This window comes from Clupea harengus, chromosome 4 (assembly GCF_900700415.2).
Source record: "Clupea harengus chromosome 4, Ch_v2.0.2, whole genome shotgun sequence".
Taxonomy (NCBI): domain Eukaryota; kingdom Metazoa; phylum Chordata; class Actinopteri; order Clupeiformes; family Clupeidae; genus Clupea; species Clupea harengus.
The window spans coordinates 11,277,231-11,284,730 of NC_045155.1; the positions used below are offsets into that span (position 1 = coordinate 11,277,231).

Genomic DNA, 7,500 nt, shown 5'->3' on the forward strand with positions numbered 1-7,500 from the left:
GTGTGTGTGTGTGTGTGTGTGTGTGTGTGTTTTGCCTTTGAAAAGCTTCTTGTCTTTCACTTTAATTCAGACTCAAGGTCAGTCTGTCACAGTTGCTTGCGGTTCAATAGCTCCTCGGCCGCAGCGCACCAACTTCCTTTCTCCGGCTCCTTCAGAGAGGCGCTAAGCGTGCGGAAAGTTCTCTGGTTCCGGTGGGAAAGTCGGCGGGTGTGGAAATGTCACTGCGCCGGGTCAGTTGGTGCCAGCTGAGGCTCAGTCCGTGCCCGGACAGCATTCGCTAATGGGACCACTGGCACAAAATGTCACCCAGGCACCCGGTTCCTCTTTCTTTCCTTTTTCTTTCATGCTTCCTTTTCACACACACACACACACGCAGAAGCACACACACACACACACACACATACATTTATATATGCCTAAAAATATCCCTTCAAATGTACACTTTCAATGGCCCATCATTAAATGCTGAAAGGTCAAGTGCCTTTGAATACCTTTGACAACAAAAGACTTTTTGAGTCTTTGAGAGGTTGGATGACTTATTATCCACAGTGAATGAGTCGAATGAACCTGAACCTGAAGTAAAATAAGTGGTCCTTATACTGGGCCAGTTAAGAATGAGATGTTTTGACAAACTATATATTCATCTGAGAATAAACTATTAAAATTAGGTATGGTAGTGCCATCATCATGAGGACATAGCATCTGCAGCACTTAGTGTTTTTTTTGTGAAATTTCTCATCACACTCCAAGATAAAAGAGATTCACTCGGTCTCATTCCGGATACCTCCGTCAGTGCACTGTACAGTACACTGTGTACACTTGTACTTACTGTCTTGTGTAATGCCTGATTTTCGATAGGGCAGTGTTGTCTCAAAACGAATCAATCATCGGGTATGTACACATCAATGCAATGTCATCTGACAGCTGTTACAAAAGGGGTTAGTGGTCCTGCCCTGTCCGCTACGTAGCCAAGACCGCGGCCATTGAGTTCACAAAGTGTCCGTCATGACCGTTTGACCGTTATGAGTACACCATCCAGGCACTGCAGATCTATTCTCCTCCTCATCACCCACCTCCTCTTTAATCTGGCCCTCCCAAAAACCACAGGAACTCTGTGGAATGTTCTGGGCTGTTCTTTGCTGGCTCTGTTCCTTGGCAGTACCCCTCTCTCCCCCAACTCGCCACCCCCCTAGCTGGTCCCAGGGCAGAAACAGCACACTCCGAATCCAATAAAGAGCGGTGTAGGAAGCCCGGGGAGACGTTTAATTTTTCATCAGCACCTTCTAGAGTGAAAGGGAGCTGAGAGGAGAGGAGATGAGAGGAAAGGAGAGGAAGAAAAAAAAGGATTTTATTTTTCTTTCTACAAGAAAATCTTTCTCCATCTCATCACTAGAGGAGAAAGAGAGAAGAAAAAAAACAGAATGGCAACAGCGGCCATTTTGTCTGATTGTTTACAGTACTGAAAAAGCTGTGTTGTAGCCTCCGGCTGCCAAATAGCTTTCTGCGTCTCTCCCTTCCTCCCCTCTCTCTCTCTCTCTCTCTCTCTAACATGATATCTCACAGTCGGCTCTATCAGCCGTTTCAAGGAAATGATAACACCATCCACACTGTCTCGGAACATGAGGGCCTCTTTCAACTGGAGTGCCAATTGAAAGCACTGTGTGTACAGTGACCCTTTCCACAGCCTCCCCTGGATGACACAGCAGGCTGCCGTGGGGCTCTGAGGCTCCAGTCAGAGGTGTCTGGACAGACCGTCCCAGCCTGCCAGACTCACGTCTTTAGCACTTGTGGGGAAGCCTGCTGCCCCCAAGGCAAGCCTGTCCAGAAAATGACTTTCTGCTCCTGCTGACCAATGATTCACCCGTAAAATAGATAAGGGGATTAGCATATTTTCTTTCTTTCAGTCCATACCAAGGTTATTATAGTTTTGCATTTTTCACTAGTTTTTATTTTTATTTCGTTTTGTCTTTTTGTTTTCAATTTCAGTTTAGTTTTAATTAGTTTTTAAAGCGGGTTTGCTAGTTTAGTTTAGTTTCTATTTTTTGAAAATGCTTAGTTTGAGTTTAGTTTTTATTAGTTTCAGTATTAGTTTTAGTCTTTACTGCGGAATGCAACAGACCAGGGGGGGGGGGGCCCAAGTCAGGGAAGCTTAATGTTTTTGCTTGCAAAACAAAATGCTCAAAATGAATAGAGAATACAAGCTACAATAAATAATATGTAATACAAAATCACCAAACATACCATTTTTAAAAAAGTATTCACTTAGGACAAATGAACAGCCATCCACAAAAGACAACTATGAAAGACGTGTGTCAGACGTGTGTCAGGCAGAATTTGCGCATGTCCTGTTCAAACAGACAGGAGACAGCGAGACGGTGAGGCAGCGACGAGCTGTGCCTCATCTCAGATTGCGCAATCCCTTACAAACTGGGTTAAGCGCATGCGTAGAACCTATTTAGTTTTGCTGATCTGACGTAACGCCGCAGTGAAAAAGCACGGAGAGGAGGCAAACAGTACCTCTGCTTCAATGAAGGGAGCATGCAAGAGCCCACCGGTTGGGTTTATGCTTGTTCTGCCGTTACACTTCTTATATTTTACCTTGACTACGAAAATGGAAGATTCTATAGCTAAGCTAAAACATTTCTCATAACTGGACTTTCAATCAAAACGTGAATTGATCAATAATGGGAGACCAATGCCGTAGCTAAAATGTATGCTTCAAACGACGGGACAGAAGATAACTCGATCGACTTCTCACATCCAAAGCCAAATTGCTTTGTAAATATTTTGAACCTCAAGAATAGATTTGGTTTTGGACGTACAGTGGAGACCCTCAGGGGGCCTGTGCAACTTCGTAAGAGTTCATATTCACGAGTGCATAATCACACATATTAACACGAGTTCATCACAAGCTAGCAGCTGCCAACTGTATGTAGCTACCTTACCTATGTGTGTGTAAAGAATGCTGATATGAAAAACAACCAGTAGTCAATGTGCAAGCTGCCAATTGAATGGTGATTTAAGCTACTGTATTGGGTTTATATATTTGTAAATCTGACTCTGAAAGAGTCAGTGCCTCACCAGCCACGAACCTCACCGCACGTTACTGTTCCAGGTAATCCCAAATAGGACTCTGTCGCTTTCTCCCGACTTTTGCCGCAATGAAACCAGGTGAGGGGCGTGTACTAAAAGTGGTACGGCGGAAGATAGACTAAAAGGCTATGTATGAAATAAATTGACATCTATGAAATACATTGACAAAGACGAAAACTAAGGACATTTTCTCTATAATTCTATTTTATTTTAGTTAGTTTTGTAAAGACACAATACAGTTTCAGTTAGTTATCGTTTTTTTATAAAGCTTCGTTTTTATTTTTATTTCAGTTAACGAAAAAAAATATCACATCTCGTTTTCGTTTTTTCGTTAGTTTTCGTTAACTATAATAACCTTGGTCCATACTCTGTCTCTCTCTGTCTCTAATACTCTCTCGGTGTCTATCTCTCTATTTCTGTTTTCTCTCTTACGCAAAATCTTCAAAAGTGATTTTCTGCCATTTACCTTCGATATTTTTTTCGTCATTTAGCTGATGCTGTCACATAGAGCGCATTGCAAATCAGGTCACCCTGCCTTACGGCAAGAGGTAATTGAAACAGATAAGTCAAATGAAATTAAACAAAGCACAATCGCTAATTGAAAAGAAAAGATCAAATGTCTGAAATGGCACATTCCCTATCAGCAATTAGCGAGTCAACCAAGGCTAAAAGAGTCCATACTTCAAGAAGAGATGGCCTTTAGTCTCAGCCCCATAGCACACTAATGACAGCTGATGTGAGGGCTCTGTGAACAGCCAAGGATTATCGGCGAGAAAGAAAGAAAGATGGATAGAGAGAGAGGGAGAGGGAAGGGAAGGAGGTGGAGAAGCTCTGTCTGATAATCACCATGTTCCGCTCGTCATGTCACTGGTTGTCGTTTTCTCCTCATGTCCCCGTCATCTTTGTCTCTCTCCCTCTCTCTCTCTCTCTCTCTCTCTCGTGTGTGTGTGTGTGTGTGTGTGTGTGTGTGTGTGAGGTCCAAACGTCTGTCTTGCTCTTTTGCTTTTTTTTTACCCTTTCCACTATGCCTCTCACCCTGCCATTATTGACTCCTGCTCTTTATTTTTCATCAGCCTAGGATTATTGTAACTATACATTTTCTGACAGTTCTCTCTCTCTTCAACACACTGTCTATCTCACTCTCTCTTTGTCTTGCTCTCTCTCTTTCTTCCTCTCCAAGTTTATCGTTCCCCCGACCTTTGGAATGTGAATTGATTGGGCACTGCTGGTTGTCAATATGGGTGAAGGGAAATTTAAGTGCCCAATGCTCTGTCTGTCCCCCCCCCCCTCTCTCTGTCTGTGTGTGATTGAGAGAGAAATAAATTAGATTTTAGCTTTATAGAAAATCTGATAAGCCTGTGAATGACTGGAGTGTGAGGCACAGGCTGGTTGACAGTAACTCAATCACAACACACACACACACACACACACACACACACAGTCATTCAGTTGTACTTCTGATTTTTGGTACTCAGAGTGTTGTGAAATTGAGGTACAATGTGGCTGTCCCCGGTAATGTCCCCGGTTTTCACAGACAGACCCGGGATACAAATTAAAAAAAGAAAGAAAGAAAACAATGACCAACATGACATCTACATGATTTCACCCAGAATATAGGAATACAATGCATTTCGTTGCCTCAATGGCCTTAACATTTTCCATACTGGGAAAACATACACCTGATGCCCATCTGTGCAGACCAGTCACTTATCAGCCAATCACAGACGTAAGGCCTACTGCAGGGAAGCTTGTGCATGACGTCAACGAACGTTCTTGGTTCTGATATTGGTGATATACTGATATTGGTCAGTGATCACTGATATTGGTTCTTATTATCTGGCAAAAGGTTGTTACCTTTTCTACTCTTCATTTCAGCCACTTTGTGATTAGTTTTAAGAATAAAACTCTTTGTTTTACAAGAACAAGGGTAAGATAAACTGCTTTATGAATAAGGGCCCAGTCAGTGTCCCCGTTTTTCGTTTACAAAGACAAAAACATTACATGTTTTGGAGGTATTAACATATCTGAACTGAAATTGTCCCCGGATTTTGTCTCAGAAATCTGGTCACCTTACTATAGGGCCAGTAATGCCAAACCCCAAAGGTACTGTAAATGCTAGAGTTTGCAGGATAAGCGAATGAATGCTGTTTCAATAATAAGCTGGGAATGGGAATGGGGAGAAAAGACGAAGATAAGGAAGGGAATGGAGATCAAGCTAAGGAAGGGAATGGAGCCGGAGATAAGGAAGGGAATGGAGTTGAAGATAAGGAAGGGAATGGAGCCGAAGCTAAGGAAGGGAATGGAGATCAAGCTGCATTAGCATTTCTGTATTTTGCACTCTGGATCTCTGGAGGAGTGGCCCTTTCCCCTCTGTCTGTCTGTCTGACTGACTGTCTGTCTTTCTCTCCCCCCCCCCTCTCTCTCTCCAGCTCCCTCTCTTCATCTCTATGTTTCTGGGCTGTAGGAGGAGGGGAAGGGTTTTTTAATTAGGGATAAATGAACAGATCAAGGGATGAGCAGGAACAGAACAGGGGGAACAGGAAGAGTTCATAGAGGAAGGATTATATACCCCATCACCTCTGCTCCTCTGGTTCTCTCTCTTGCTCTCCTCCCCCTCACTCCACCTCCTCTCTCTCTCTCTCTCTCTCTGTCCTCATCAGCGTGTTCTCCCGTTCCTCACCTCCTCACCTTCTGTGCATCTTCTCTCCATGCCTCTTTTCATTTTTCTACTCTTGCTATCCTTCCGTTCCTCAAACAAACATTCCTTCCTCCGTGTTGTTTGACATCTGAGTGGTGGCACATCAGCCCATGGACCGACTGGATGCTGTTTGGAGAAAAAGGTGCATGTTTTGTGTGTGTCTGTGTGTGTGTGCACGCGTGTGTGTGTGTGTGTGTGTGTGTGACTCACCCACAGTCCCCTAGAATGCTTGATGCCTGTCATCCAAACAGTGACACAAAATTCACCAAGTCGAGGAGGTCACTCTTTCATCTCAACCCATCTCAGAGGGTGGGCCCATCTCCCATTTCATCTGCCTAGTGTTCCTGAATAGCATAATTCTGTATGCTTTCACTGCCCCAATAAATACTGCCATTGATCACAAATGAGAATGAGTAAAGCCTGAAGCAGCAAGTCATCATAGCAAACTAACCAATATGATGCCATTTTGTCATTGTCAAGCCCTTGACATAGATTTGCCCCCCAAAATGACACCTACTGTATGTCCTCATTCAAACACACTGAGCTTTGTCCTAGAGCCAAAGTCCACAATGCCTTCACCCAAACAAGGCTCACAGAATCCTGTGAACTCATCCCAATTCACACATACTCTCTCCCTCCCACACACACTTCCCCTCTCTCTTCTCCCTCTCTCTTTTTCTTTCTCTCCCTCTCTCCTCTCTGTCTCATTTATCTTTTCTCCTAGTGATCTGCTTTCCAAGTTATTCCTCCTTTTTTATACTCTCCCTTTCTTGTCTTTTTCTGTGTTTTCCTTTCTCCCTGCTCTCTTTCCCCCTCTCTCTATTCCTGCCTCTTTCTCTATCTCTCTTTCCCTACCTCTCTCCATCTCTCTCCCTTCTTCTTTCGCGAGCTCCTTGTGATTCTAATTGGAGTCATTCTGCTGGGCTGTGATTGGCTGAGAGCTGATGACTCACTCCCACCGGCTGTTCGAAGCAGGGGGAGGGCTGTTTCAGTGTGGAGGCTGCATGCTTCAGTCTCGGCATCTCAGCGCTGTTCACACACACACATGCTCACACTCTCTCTTTCACACACACACACACACACACACACACACACACACACACACACACACACACACACACATACACACACACACATGCGCACATACACACAAACTCGCTCAATCACTCTCTCTCTTGTGCTCGCTCTCTCTCACACACATACACACTAGTTCTCTCTCTCTTTCTCTTTGGCACAAACACACACACACACACACACACACACACACTCAGGCAACCTGTGCACACTCTGAGCAGTTGGAGAAGAACACCTCCTCTGTGTCTTCAAGCAGAGAGAAGAAGGAGAGAGCAATAGAGGGAGGAGAAGCATCTCATCCGGAGCTGCAGAAAGAGTCTCGTTCACTTCCTTTTTCCTCCTCCTCTCTTCCTCCAAGGGGAATTGTTTCCTTCTCATTCTCTCTCTTTCTCTCTCTCTCTCTCCCTCTCTCTCTCTCTCTCTCTCTCTCTCTCTCTCTCTCCCCGTCCACAAAGCCCTGGAGTCCTGACAGTTTTTCCCGACACTCTTTTCCTCTCCTTTTTTTTTGACTGTGATGCCTTAGCCTCCCTCTGACCATCCCTCCTTCTCAGCTCAGACCCTGAAGGCTGCGGCGTGACAACAACACACGGAGCGAGAAACGGAGAGAACGACAAACATCTCGACTCCAAAAAGAG

At 44.4% G+C, this 7,500-nt stretch overlaps 1 protein-coding gene across 5 annotated transcripts in view; it reads left to right on the forward strand.

The window, feature by feature from the left end:
- Positions 1-7,500, forward strand: part of prickle2a (prickle homolog 2a) — a 76,220-nt gene that overhangs the window by 25,953 nt on the left and 42,767 nt on the right. For 4 of the 5 annotated variants that reach the window (XM_031566228.2, XM_031566226.1, XM_031566223.2 and 1 more), the window contains exon 2: positions 7,417-7,500. This exon is cut by the window's right edge and continues 16 nt beyond it. The gene's annotated coding sequence lies outside the window, so the exon portion shown is untranslated. Of the gene's footprint in view, positions 1-7,388 lie in introns of all 5 variants that reach the window. The other variant, XM_031566224.1, reaches the window with a different exon arrangement.